General features: G+C 46.5%; 1 protein-coding gene and 1 long non-coding RNA gene across 2 annotated transcripts in view; both read left to right on the forward strand.

Annotated features, from left to right (window-relative positions):
- Window positions 1-13,057, forward strand: part of LOC142494329 (uncharacterized) — a 194,946-nt gene that overhangs the window by 99,653 nt on the left and 82,236 nt on the right. The gene's annotated exons all lie outside the window — the stretch shown is intronic.
- Window positions 823-1,784, forward strand: LOC142494780 (uncharacterized). The gene is made up of 3 exons (XR_012801582.1): window positions 823-1,002; window positions 1,267-1,377; window positions 1,710-1,784. It is a non-coding gene; the product is annotated as an uncharacterized LOC142494780 (long non-coding RNA).

A 13,057-nucleotide genomic window follows, 5' to 3' on the forward strand; every position in this document is an offset into this window, starting at 1 on the left:
GCTGTGTGTGTTGTAGTGAGGTACAGTATCTGTTTGTGCTGTGTGTTGTAGTGAGGTACAGTAGCTGTTTGTGCTGTGTGTGTTGTAGTGAGGTACAGTAGCTGTTTGTGCTGTGTGTGTTGTAGTGAGGTACAGTAGCTGTTTGTGCTGTTGTGTGTTGTAGTGAGGTACAGTATCTGTTTGTGCTGTGTGTGTTGTAGTGAGGTACAGTAGCTGTGTGTGCTGTGAGTGTTGTAGTGAGGTACAGTATCTGTTTGTGCTGTGTGTGTTGTAGTGAGGTTACAGTAGCTGTGTGTGTTGTAGTGAGGTACAGTAGCTGTTTGTGCTGTGTGTGTTTGTAGTGAGGTACAGTAGCTGTTTGTGCTGTGTGTGTTGTAGTGAGGACAGTAGCTGTTTTGTGCTGTGTGTGTTGTAGTGAGGTACAGTAGCTGTTTGTGCTGTGTGTGCTGTAGTGAGGTACAGTAGCTGTTTGTGCTGTGTGTGTTGTAGTGAGGTACAGTAGCTGTTTGTGCTGTGTGTGTTGTAGTGAGGTACAGTATATGTTTGTGCTGTGTGTGCTGTAGTGAGGTACAGTAGCTGTTTGTGCTGTGTGTGTTGTAGTGAGGTACAGTAGCTGTTTGTGCTGTGTGTGTGTAGTGAGGTTACAGTAGCTGTTTGTGCTGTGTGTGTAAGTGAGGTACAGTTGCTGTGTGTCTGTAGTGAGGTACAGTAGGTGTTTGTGCTGTGTGTGGTTGTAGTGAGGAACAGTATCTGTTGTGATGCTGTGTGTGGTGTTGTAGTGAGGTACAGTAGCTGTTTGTGCTGTGTGTGTAGTGAGGTACAGTAGCTGTGTGTGCTGTGTGTGCTGTAGTGAGGTACAGTAGCTGTTTGTGCTGTGTGTGTTGTAGTGAGGTACAGTAGCTGTGTGTGCTGTGTGTGTTGTAGTGAGGTACAGTAGCTGTTTGTGCTGTGTGTGTTGTAGTGAGGTACAGTAGCTGTTTGTGCTGTGTGTGTTGTAGTGAGGTACAGTAGCTGTGTGTGCTGTGTGCTGTGTGTGTTGTAGTGAGGTACAGTAGCTGTTTGTGCTGTGTGTGTTGTAGTGAGGTACAGTAGCTGTTTGTGCTGTGTGTGTTGTAGTGAGGTACAGTATCTGTTTGTGCTGTGTGTTGCTAGTGAGGTAAGTATCTGTTTGTGCCGTGTGTGTTGTAGTGAGGTACAGTATCTGTGTGTGCTGTGTGTGTTGTAGTGAGGTACAGTAGCTGTGTGTGCTGTGTGTGTTGTAGTGAGGTACAGTAGCTGTGTGTGCTGTGTGTGTTGTAGTGAGGTACAGTAGCTGTTTGTGCTGTGTGTGTTGTAGTGAGGTACAGTAGCTGTTTGTGCTGTGTGTGTTGTAGTGAGGTACAGTAGCTGTTTGTGCTGTGTGTGCTGTAGTAGGGAGGTACAGTAGCTGTGTGTGCTGTGTGTGTTGTAGTGAGGTACAGTAGCTGTTTGTGCGTGTGTGCTGTAGTGAGGTACAGTAGCTGTTTGTGCTGTGTGTGTTGTAGTGAGGTACAGTAGCTGTTGTGCTGTGTGTGTTGTAGTGAGGTACAGTAGCTGTTTGTGCTGTGTGTGTTGTAGTGAGGTACAGTAGCTGTTTGTGCTGTGTGTGTTGTAGTGAGGTACAGTAGCTGTTTGTGCTGTGTGTGTTGTAGTGAGGTACAGTAGCTGTTTGTGCTGTGTGTTGTAGTGAGGTACAGTAGCTGTTTGTGCTGTGTGTGCTGTAGTGAGGTACAGTAGCTGTTTGTGCTGTGTGTGTTGTAGTGAGGTACAGTAGCTGTTGTGCTGTGCGTGTTGTAGTGAGGTACAGTAGCTGTTGTGCTGTGTGTGCTGTAGTGAGGTACAGTAGCTGTTTGTGCTGTGTGTGTTGTAGTGAGGTACAGTAGCTGTTTGTGCTGTGTGTGTTGTAGTGAGGTACAGTAGCTGTTTGTGCTGTGTGTGCTGTAGTGAGGTACAGTAGCTGTTTGTGCTGTGTGTGTTGTAGTGAGGTACAGTATCTGTTTGTGCTGTGTGTTGTAGTGAGGTACAGTATCTGTTTGTGCCGTGTGTGTTGTAGTGAGGTACAGTATCTGTGTGTGCTGTGTGTGTTGTAGTGAGGTACAGTAGCTGTGTGTGCTGTGTGTGTTGTAGTGAGGTACAGTAGCTGTGTGGCTGTGTGTGTTGTAGTGAGGTACAGTAGCTGTTTGTGCTGTGTGTGTTGTAGTGAGGTACAGTAGCTGTTTGTGCTGTGTGTGTTGTAGTGAGGTACAGTAGCTGTTTGTGCTGTGGTGTGCTGTAGTGAGGTACAGTAGCTGTGTGTGCTGTGTGTGTTGTAGTGAGGTACAGTAGCTGTTTGGTGCTGTGTGTGCTGTAGTGAGGTACAGTAGCTGTTTGTGCTGTGTGTGTCTGTAGTGTCGGTACAGTAGCTGTTTGTGCTGTGTGTGTTGTCGTGAGGTACAGTAGCTGTTTGTGCTGTGTGTGTTGTAGTGAGGTACAGTAGCTGTTTGTGCTGTGTGTGTTGTAGTGAGGTACAGTAGCTGTTTGTGCTGTGTGTGTTGTAGTGAGTACAGTAGCCTGTTTGTGCTGGTGTGTGTTGTAGTGAGGTACAGTAGCTGTTTGTGCTGTGTGTGCTGTAGTGAGGTACAGTAGCTGTTTGTGCTGTGTGTGTTGTAGTGAGGTACAGTAGCTGTTTGTGCTGTGGTGTGTTGTAGTGAGGTACAGTAGCTGTTTGTGCTGTGTGTGCTGTAGTGAGGTACAGTAGCTGTTTGTGCTGTGGTGTTGTAGTGAGGTACAGTAGCTGTTTTGTGTGTGTGTGTTGTAGTGAGGTACAGTAGCTGTTTGTGCTGTGTGTGCTGTAGTGAGGTACAGTAGCTGTTTGTGCTGTGTGTGTTGTAGTGAGGTACAGTAGCTGTTTGTGCTGTTGTAGCTGTAGTGAGGTCAGTAGCTGTTTGTGCTGTGTGTGTTGTAGTGAGGTACAGTTGGCGCGTGTTGTTGTGGGGTACGTAGCTTGTGCTGTGTTGTAGTGAGGTACAGTAGCTGTTTGTGTGGTGCGTGTTGTAGTGAGGTACAGTATCTGTTTGTGTTGTGTGTGTTGTAGTGAGGTACAGTATCTGTCTTGTGCTGTGTGTGCTGTAGTGAGGTACAGTAGCTGTTTGTGCTGTGTGTGTTGTAGTGAGGTACAGTAGCTGTTTGTGCTGTGTGTGTTGTAGTGAGGTACAGTAGCTGTGTGTGCTGTGTGTGTTGTAGTGAGGTACAGTATCTGTTTGTGCTGTGTGTGTTGTAGTGAGGTACAGTAGCTGTTTGTGCTGTGTGTGTTGTAGTGAGGTACAGTAGCTGTTTGTGCTGTGTGTGTTGTAGTGAGGTACAGTATCTGTTTGTTCTGTGTGTGTTGTAGTGAGGTACAGTAGCTGTTTGTGCTGTGTGTGTTGTAGTGAGGTACAGTAGCTGTGTGTGCTGTGTGTGTTGTAGTGAGGTACAGTAGCTGTTTGTGCTGTGTGTGTTGTAGTGAGGTACAGTAGCTGTTTGTGCCGTGTGTGCTGTAGTGAGGTACAGTAGCTGTTTGTGCTGTGTGTGTTGTAGTGAGGTACAGTAGCTGTTTGTGCTGGTGTGTGTTGTAGTGAGGTACAGTAGCTGTTTGTGCTGTGTGTGTTGTAGTGAGGTACAGTAGACTGTTTGTGCTGTGCGTGTTGTAGTGAGGTACAGTAGCTGTTTGTGCTGTGTGTGTTGTAGTGAGGTACAGTAGCTGTTTGTGCTGTGTGTGTTTGTAGTGAGGTACAGTAGCTGTTTGTGCTGTGTGTGTTGTAGTGAGGTACAGTAGCTGTTGTGCTGTGTGTGTTGTAGTGAGGTCAGTAGCTGTTTGTGCTGTGTGTGCTGTAGTGAGGTACAGTAGCTGTGTGTGCTTGTGTGTGTTGTAGTGAGGTACAGTAGCTGTTTGTGCTGTGTGTGTTGTAGTGAGGTACAGTAGCTGTTTGTGCTGTGTGTGTTGTAGTGAGGTACAGTAGCTGTTTGTGCTGTGTGTGTTGTAGTGAGGTACAGTAGCTGTTTGTGCTGTGTGTGTTGTAGTGAGGTACAGTAGCTGTTTGTGCTGTGTGTGTTGTAGTGAGGTACAGTAGCTGTTTGTGCTGTGTGTGTTGTAGTGAGGTACAGTAGCTGTTTGTGCTGTGTGTGCTGTAGTGGAGGTACAGTAGCTGTTTGTGCTGTGTGTGTTGTAGTGAGGTACAGTAGCTGTTTGTGCTGTGTGTGTTGTAGTGAGGTACAGTAGCTGTGTGTGTGTTGTAGTGAGGTACAGTAGCTGTTTGTGCTGTGTGTGTTGTAGTGAGGTACAGTAGCTGTTTGTGCTGTGTGTGTTGTAGTGAGGTACAGTATCTGTTTGTGCTGTGTGTTGTAGTGAGGTACAGTAGCTGTTTGTGCTGTGTGTGTTGTAGTGAGGTACAGTATCTGTTTGTGCTGTGTGTGTTGTAGTGAGGTACAGTAGCTGTTTGTGCTGTGTGTGCTGTAGTGAGGTACAGTAGCTGTGTGTGCTGTGTGTGTTGTAGTGAGGTACAGTAGCTGTTTGTGCTGTGGTGCTGTAGTGAGGTACAGTAGCTGTTTTGTGCTGTGTGTGTTGTAGTGAGGTACAGTAGCTGTTGTGCTGTGTGGTTGTAGTGAGGTACAGTATATGTTTGTGCTGTGTGTGCTGTAGTGAGGTACAGTAGCTGTTTGTGCTGTGTGTGTTGTAGTGAGGTACAGTAGCTGTTTGTGCTGTGTGTGTTGTAGTGAGGGTACAGTAGCTGTTTGTGCTGTGTGTGTAGTGAGGTACAGTAGCTGTGTGTGCTGTAGTGAGGTACAGTAGGTGTTTGTGCTGTGTGTGTTGTAGTGAGGAACAGTATCTGTTGTGCTGTGTGTGTTGTAGTGAGGTACAGTAGCTGTTTGTGCTGTGTGTGTAGTGAGGTACAGTAGCTGTGTGTGCTGTGTGTGCTGTAGTGAGGTACAGTAGCTGTTTGTGCTGTGTGTGTTGTAGTGAGGTACAGTAGCTGTTTGTGCTGTGTGTGCTGTAGTGAGGTACAGTATCTGTTTGTGCTGTGTGTGTTGTAGTGAGGTACAGTAGCTGTGTGTGCTGTGTGTGTTGTAGTGAGGTACAGTAGCTGTTTGTGCTGTGTGTGTTGTAGTGAGGTACAGTAGCTGTGTGTGCTGTGTGTGTTGTAGTGAGGTACAGTAGCTGTTTGTGCTTGTGTGTGTTGTAGTGAGGTACAGTAGCTGTTTGTGCTGTGTGTGTTGTAGTGAGGTACAGTATCTGTTTGTGCTGTGTGTTGTAGTGAGGTACAGTATCTGTTTGTGCCGTGTGTGTTGTAGTGAGGTACAGTATCTGTGTGTGCTGTGTGTGTTGTAGTGAGGTACAGTAGCTGTGTGTGCTGTGGTGTGTTGTAGTGAGGTACAGTAGCTGTGTGTGCTGTGTGTGTTGTAGTGAGGTACAGTAGCTGTTTGTGCTGTGTGTGTTGTAGTGAGTACAGTAGCTGTTGTGCTGTGTGTGTTGTAGTGAGGTACGTAGCAGTTTGTGCTGTGTGTGTGTAGTGAGGTACAGTAGCTGTGTGTGCTGTGTGTGATGTAGTGCGGTTCAGTAGCTGTTTGTGTGTGTGTGTGAGTGAGGTACAGTAGCTGTTTGTGCTGTGTGTGCTGTAGTGAGGGTACAGTACGCTGTTTGTGCTGTGTGTGTTGTAGTGAGGTACAGTAGCTGTTTGTGCTGTGTGTGTTGTAGTGAGGTACAGTAGCTGTTGTGCTGTGTGTGTTGTAGTGAGGTACAGTAGCTGTTTGTGCTGTGTGTGTTGTAGTGAGGTACAGTAGCTGTTTGTGCTGTGTGTGTTGTAGTGAGGTACAGTAGCTGTTTGTGCTGTGTGTGTTGTAGTGAGGTACAGTAGCTGTTTGTGCTGGGTGTGCTGTAGTGAGGTACAGTAGCTGTTTGTGCTGTGTGTGTTGTAGTGAGGTACAGTAGCTGTTTGTGCTGTGTGTGTTGTAGTGAGGTACAGTAGCTGTTTGTGCTGTGTGTGCTGTAGTGAGGTACAGTAGCTGTTTGTGCTGTGTGTGTTGTAGTGAGGTACAGTAGCTGTTTGTGCTGTGTGTGTTGTAGTGAGGTACAGTAGCTGTTTGTGCTGTGTGTGCTGTAGTGAGGTACAGTAGCTGTTTCTGCTGTGTGTGTTGTAGTGAGTACAGTAGCTGTTTGTGCTGTGTGTGCTGTAGTGAGGTACAGTAGCTGTTTGTGCTGTGTGTGTTGTAGTGATGTACAGTAGCTGTTTGTGTTGTGTGTGTTGTAGTGACGGACCGTAGCAGTTAGTGCAGTGCGTGTTGTAGTAGGTACAGTATCTTGATAGAGTATGATTGTGTTTTGTAGTGAGGACCGTATCTGTTTGTGCTGTGTGTGCTGTAGTGAGGTACAGTAGCTGTTTGTGCTGGGTGTGTTTGTAGTGAGGTACAGTAGCTGTTTGTGCTGTGTGTGTTGTAGTGAGGTACAGTAGCTGTGTGTGCTGTGTGTGTTGTAGTGAGGTACAGTATCTGTTTGTGCTGTGTGTGTTGTAGTGAGGGTACAGTAGCTGTTTGTGCTGTGTGTGTTGTAGTGAGGTACAGTATCTTTTTGTTCTGTGTGTGTTGTAGTGAGGTACAGTAGCTGTTTGTGCTGTGTGTGTTGTAGTGAGGTACAGTAGCTGTGTGTGCTGTGTGTGTTGTAGTGAGGTACAGTAGCTGTTTGTGCTGTGTGTGTTGTAGTGAGGTACAGTAGCTGTTTGTGCTGTGTGTGCTGTAGTGAGGTACAGTAGCTGTTTGTGCTGTGTGTGTTGTAGTGAGGTACAGTAGCTGTTCGTGCTGTGTGTGTTGTAGTGAGGTACAGTAGCTGTTTGTGCTGTGTGTGCTGTAGTGAGGTACAGTAGCTGCTTGTGCTGTGTGTGTTGTAGTGAGGTACAGTAGCTGTTTGTGCTGTGTGTGCTGTAGTGAGGTACAGTAGCTGTTTGTGTTGTGTGTGTTGTAGTGAGGTACAGTAGCTGTTTGTGCTGTGTGTGTTGTAGTGAGGTACAGTAGCTGTTTGTGCTGTGTGTGCTGTAGTGAGGTACAGTAGCTGTTTGTGCTGTGCGTGTTGTAGTGAGGTACAGTAGCTGTTTGTGCTGTGTGTGTTGTAGTGAGGTACAGTAGCTGTTTGTGCTGTGTGTGTTGTAGTGAGTTACAGTAGCTGTTTGTGCTGTGTGTGTTGTAGTGAGGTACAGTAGCTGTTTGTGCTGTGTGTGTTGTAGTGAGGTACAGTAGCTGTTTGTGCTGTGTGTGCTGTCTGTTTGTGCTGTGTGTGTGTAGTGAGGTACAGTAGCTGTTTGTGCTGTGTGTGTTGTAGTGAGGTACAGTAGCTGTTTGTGCTGTGTGTGTTGTAGTGAGGTACAGTAGCTGTGTGTGCTGTGTGTGTTGTAGTGAGGTACAGTAGCTGTTTGTGCTGTGTGTGTTGTAGTGAGGTACAGTAGCTGTTTGTGCTGTGTGTGCTGTAGTGAGATACAGTAGCTGTTTGTGCTGTGTGTGCTGTAGTGAGGTACAGTAGCTGTTTGTGCTGTGCGTGTTGTAGTGAGGTACAGTAGCTGTTTGTGCTGTGTGTGTGTAGTGAGAGTAGCTGTTAGTGCTGTGTGTGATTAGTGAGGTACAGTAGCTGTGTGCTAGTTGTGTTGTAGTGAGGTACAGTAGCTGTTTGAGCTGTGTGTGTTGTAGTGAGGTACAGTAGCTGTTTGTGCTGTGTGTGTGTAGTGAGGTACAGTAGCTGTCTTGTGTGACATTAGTGTGTGTTGTAGTGAGGTACAGTAGCTGTTTGTGCTGTGTGTGTTGTAGTGAGGTACAGTAGCTGTTTGTGCTGTGTGTGTTGTAGTGAGGTACAGTAGCTGTTTGTGCTGTGTGTGTTGTAGTGAGGTACAGTAGCTGTTTGTGCTGTGTGTGCTGTAGTGAGATACAGTAGCTGTTTGTGCTGTGTGTGTTGTAGTGAGGTACAGTAGCTGTTTGTGCTGTTGTGTGCTGTAGTGAGGTACAGTAGCTGTTTGTGCTGTGCGTGTTGTAGTGAGGTACAGTAGCTGTTTGTGCTGTGCGTGTTGTAGTGAGGTACAGTAGCTGTTTGTGCTGTGTGTGTTGTAGTGAGGTACAGTAGCTGTTTTTGCTGTGTGTGCTGTAGTGAGGTACAGTAGCTGTTTTGTGCTGTGTGTGTTGTAGTGAGGTACAGTAGCTGTTTGTGCTGTGTGTGTTGTAGTGAGGTACAGTAGCTGTTTGTGCTGTGTGTGTTGTAGTGAGGTACAGTAGCTGTTTGTGCTGTGTGTGCTGTAGTGAGGTACAGTAGCTGTTTGAGCTGTGTGTTGTAGTGAGGTACAGTAGCTGTTTGTGCTGTGTGCTGTAGTGAGGTACAGTAGCTGTTTGTGCTGTGTGTTGTAGTGAGGTACAGTATCTGTTTGTGCTGTGTGTGTTGTAGTGAGGTACAGTAGCTGTTTGTGCTGTTGTGTTGTAGTGAGGTACAGTAGCTGTTTGTGCTGTAGTGAGGTACAGTAGCTGTTTGTGCTGTGTGTTGTAATGAGGTACAGTAGCTGTTTGTGCTGTGTGTGTTGTAGTGAGGTACAGTAGCTGTTTGTGCTGTGTGTGTTGTAGTGAGGTACAGTAGTTGTTTGTGTTGTGTGTGTTGTAGTGAGGTACAGTAGCTGTTTGTGCTGTGCGTGTTGTAGTGAGGTACAGTAGCTGTTTGTGCTGTGTGTGTTGTAGTGAGGTACAGTAGCTGTGTGTGCTGTGTGTGCTGTAGTGAGGTACAGTAGCTGTTTGTGCTGTGTGTGTTGTAGTGAGGTACAGTAGCTGTTTGTGCTGTGTGTGTTGTAGTGAGGTACAGTAGCGTTTGTGCTGTGTGTGTTGTAGTGAGGTACAGTAGCTGTTTGTGCTGTGTGTGTTGTAGTGAGGTACAGTAGCTGTTTGTGCTGTGTGTGCTGTAGTGAGGTACAGTAGCTGTTTGTGCTGTGTGTGTTGTAGTGAGGTACAGTAGCTGTGTGTGCTGTGTGTGTTGTAGTGAGGTACAGTAGCTGTTTGTGCTGTGTGTGTTGTAGTGAGGTACAGTAGCTGTTTGTGCTGTGTGTGTTGTAGTGAGGTACAGTAGCTGTTTGTGCTGTGTGCTGTAGTGAGGTACAGTAGCTGTTTGTGCTGTGTGTGTTGTAGTGAGGTACAGTAGCTGTTTGTGCTGTGTGGGTTGTAGTGAGCGTACAGTAGCTGTTTGTGCTGTGTGTGTTGTAGTGAGGTACAGTAGCTGTTTGTGCTGTGTGTTGTAGTGAGGTACAGTAGCTGTTTGTGCTGTGTGTGTTGTAGTGAGGTACAGTACCTGTTTGTGCTGTGTGTGTTGTAGTGAGGTACAGTAGCTGTTTGTGCTGTGTGTGTTGTAGTGAGGTACAGTAGCTGTTTGTGCTGTGTGTGTTGTAGTGAGGTACAGTAGCTGTTTGTGCTGTGTGTGTTGTAGTGAGGTACAGTAGCTGTGTGTGTTGTAGTGAGGTACAGTAGCTGTTTTGTGCTGTGTGTGTTGTAGTGAGGTACAGTAGCTGTTTGTGCTGTGTGTGTTGTAGTGAGGTACAGTAGCTGTGTGTGCTGTGTGTGTTGTAGTGAGGTACAGTAGCTGTGTGTGTTGTAGTGAGGTACAGTAGCTGTTTGTGCTGTGTGTTGTAGTGAGGTACAGTAGCTGTTTGTGCTGTGTGTGTTGTAGTGAGGTACAGTAGCTGTTTGTGCTGTGTGTGTTGTAGTGAGGTACAGTAGCTGTTTGTGCTGTGTGTGTTTGTAGTGAGGTACAGTAGCTGTGTGTGCTGTGTGTGTTGTAGTGAGGTACAGTAGCTGTTTGTGCTGTGTGTGTTGTAGTGAGGTACAGTAGCTGTTTGTGCTGTGGTGTGTTGTAGTGAGGTACAGTAGCTGTTTGTGCTGTGTGTGTTTTGTAGTGAGGTACAGTATCTGTTTGTGCTGTGCGTGTTGTAGTGAGGTACAGTAGCTGTTTGTGCTGTGTGTGCTGTAGTGAGGTACAGTAGCTGTTTGTGCTGTGTGTGTTGTAGTGAGGTACAGTAGCTGTTTGTGCTGTGTGTGTTGTAGTGAGGTACAGTAGCTGTGTGTGTTGTAGTGAGGTACAGTAGCTGTTTGTGCTGTGTGTGTTGTAGTGAGGTACAGTAGCTGTTTGTGCTGTGTGTGTTGTAGTGAGGTACAGTAGCTGTTTGTGCTGTGTGTGTTGTAGTGAGGTACAGTAGCTGTTTGTGCTGTGTGTGTTGTAGTGAGGTACAGTAGCTGTGTGTGCTGTGTGTGTTGTAGTGAGGTACAGTAGCTGTTTGTGCTGTGTGTGTTGTAGTGAGGTACAGTAGCTGTTTGTGCTGTGTGTGTTGTAGTGAGGTACAGTAGCTGTTTGTGCTGTGTCGTGTTGTGAGGTACAGTATCTGTTTGTGCTGTGTGTGTTGTAGTGAGGTACAGTAGCTGTTTGTGCTGTGTGTGTTGTAGTGAGGTACAGTAGCTGTTGTGCTGTGTGTGTTGTAGTGAGGTACAGTAGCTGTGTGTGTTGTAGTGAGGTAGAGTAGCTGTTTGTGCTGTGTGTGTTGTAGTGAGGTACAGTAGCTGTTTGTGCTGTGTGTGTTTTGTAGTGAGTACAGTATCTGTTTGTGCTGTGCGTGTTGTAGTGAGGTACAGTAGCTGTTTGTGCTGTGTGTGCTGTAGTGAGGTACAGTAGCTGTTTGTGCTGTGTGTGTTGTAGTGAGGTACAGTAGCTGTTTGTGCTGTGTGTGTTGTAGTGAGGTACAGTAGCTGTGTGTGTTGTAGTGAGGTACAGTAGCTGTTTGTGCTGTGTGTGTTGTAGTGAGGTACAGTAGCTGTTTGTGCTGTGTGTGTTGTAGTGAGGTACAGTAGCTGTTTGTGCTGTGTGTGTTTGTAGTGAGGTACAGTATCTGTTTGTGCTGTGCGTGTTGTAGTGAGGTACAGTAGCTGTTTGTGCTGTGTGTGCTGTAGTGAGGTACAGTAGCTGTTTGTGCTGTGTGTGTTGTAGTGAGGTACAGTAGCTGTTTGTGCTGTGTGTGTTGTAGTGAGGTACAGTAGCTGTGTGTGTTGTAGTGAGGTACAGTAGCTGTTTGTGCTGTGTGTGTTGTAGTGAGGTACAGTAGCTGTTTGTGCTGGTGTGGTTGTAGTGAGGTACAGTAGCTGTTTTGCTGTGTGTGTTGTAGTGAGTACAGTAGCTGTTGTGCTGTGTGTGTTGTAGGTGAGGTACAGTAGCTGTGTGTGCTGTGTGTGTTGAGTGAGGTACAGTAGCTGTTTGTGCTGTGTGTGTTGTAGTGAGGTACAGTAGCTGTTGGTGCTGTGTGTGTTGTAGTGAGGTACAGTAGCTGTTTGTGCTGTGTGTGTTGTAGTGAGGTACAGTATCTGTTTGTGCTGTGTGTGTTGTAGTGAGGTACAGTAGCTGTTTGTGCTGTGTGTGTTGTAGTGAGGTACAGTAGCTGTTTTGTGCTGTGTGTGTTGTAGTGAGGTACAGTAGCTGTGTGTGTTGTAGTGAGGTAGAGTAGCTGTTTGTGCTGTGTGTGTTGTAGTGAGGTACAGTAGCTGGTTTGTGCTGTGTGTGTTGTAGTAAGGTACAGTAGCTGTTTGTGCTGTGTGTGTTGTAGTGAGGTACAGTAGCTGTGTGTGTTGTAGTGAGGTACAGTAGCTGTTTGTGCTGTGTGTGCTGTAGTGAGGTACAGTAGCTGTGTGAGCTGTGTGTGTTGTAGTGAGGTACAGTAGCTGTTTGTGTTGTAGTGAGGTACAGTAGCTGTGTGTGCTGTGTGTGTTGTAGTGAGGTACAGTAGCTGTTTGGGCTGTGTGTGTTGTAGTGAGGTACAGTAGCTGTTTGTGCTGTGTGTGTTGTAGTGAGGTACAGTAGCTGTGTTGTGTGTAGTGAGGTACAGTAGCTGTTTGTGCTGTGTGTGTTGGTGAGGTACAGTAGCTGTTTGTGCTGTGTGTGTTGTAGTGAGGTACAGTAGCTGTTTGTGCTGGTGTGTTGTAGTGAGGTACAGTAGCTGTTTGTGCTGTGTGTGTGTAGTGAGGTACAGTAGCTGTTTGTGCTGTGTGTTTGTAGTGAGGTACAGTAGCTGTTTGTGCTGTGTGTGTTGTAGTGAGGTACAGTAGCTGTTTGTGCTGTGTGTTGTAGTGAGGTACAGTAGCTGTGTGTGTTGTAGTGAGGTACAGTAGCTGTTTGTGCTGTGTGTGTTGTAGTGAGGTACAGTAGCTGTTTGTGCTGTGTGTGTTGTAGTGAAGTACAGTATCTGTTTGTGCTGTGTGTGTTGTAGTGAGGTACAGTAGCTGTTTGTGCTGTGTGTGTTGTAGTGAGGTACAGTATCTGTTTGTGCTGTGTGTGTTGTAGTGAGGTACAGTAGCTGTTTGTGCTGTGTGTGTTGTAGTGAGGTACAGTAGCTGTGTGTGCTGTGTGTGTTGTAGTGAGGTACAGTAGCTGTTTGTGCTGTGCGTGTTGTAGTGAGGTACAGTAGCTGTGTGTGCTGTGTGTGCTGTAGTGAGGTACAGTAGCTGTTTGTGCTGTGTGTGTTGTAGTGAGGTACATTAGCTGTTTGTGTGCTGTGTGTGTTGTAGTGAGGTACAGTAGCTGTTTGTGCTGTGAGTGTTGTAGTGAGGTACAGTAGCTGTTTTGTGCTGTGCGTGTTGTAGTGAGGTACAGTAGCTGTTTGTGCTGTGTGTGTTGTAGTGAGGTACAGTAGCTGTTTGTGCTGTGCGTGTTGTAGTGAGGTACAGTAGCTGTGTGTGCTGTGTGTGTTGTAGTGAGGTACAGTATCTGTTTGTGCTGTGTGTGTTGTAGTGAGGTACAGTAGCTGTTTGTGCTGTGTGTGTTGTAGTGAGGTACAGTAGCTGTTTGTGCTGTGTGTGTTGTAGTGAGGTACAGTAGCTGTTTGTGCTGTGTGTGTTGTAGTGAGGTACAGTAGCTGTTTGTGCTGTGCGTGTTGTAGTGAGGTACAGTAGCTGTTTGTGCTGTGTGTGCTGTAGTGAGGTACAGTAGCTGTTTGTGCTGTGTGTGTTGTAGTGAGGTACAGTAGCTGTTTGTGCCGTGTGT

The sequence above is a fragment of the Ascaphus truei genome, chromosome 5 (genome assembly GCF_040206685.1).
Source record: "Ascaphus truei isolate aAscTru1 chromosome 5, aAscTru1.hap1, whole genome shotgun sequence".
Classification (NCBI taxonomy): Eukaryota; Metazoa; Chordata; class Amphibia; order Anura; family Ascaphidae; genus Ascaphus; species Ascaphus truei.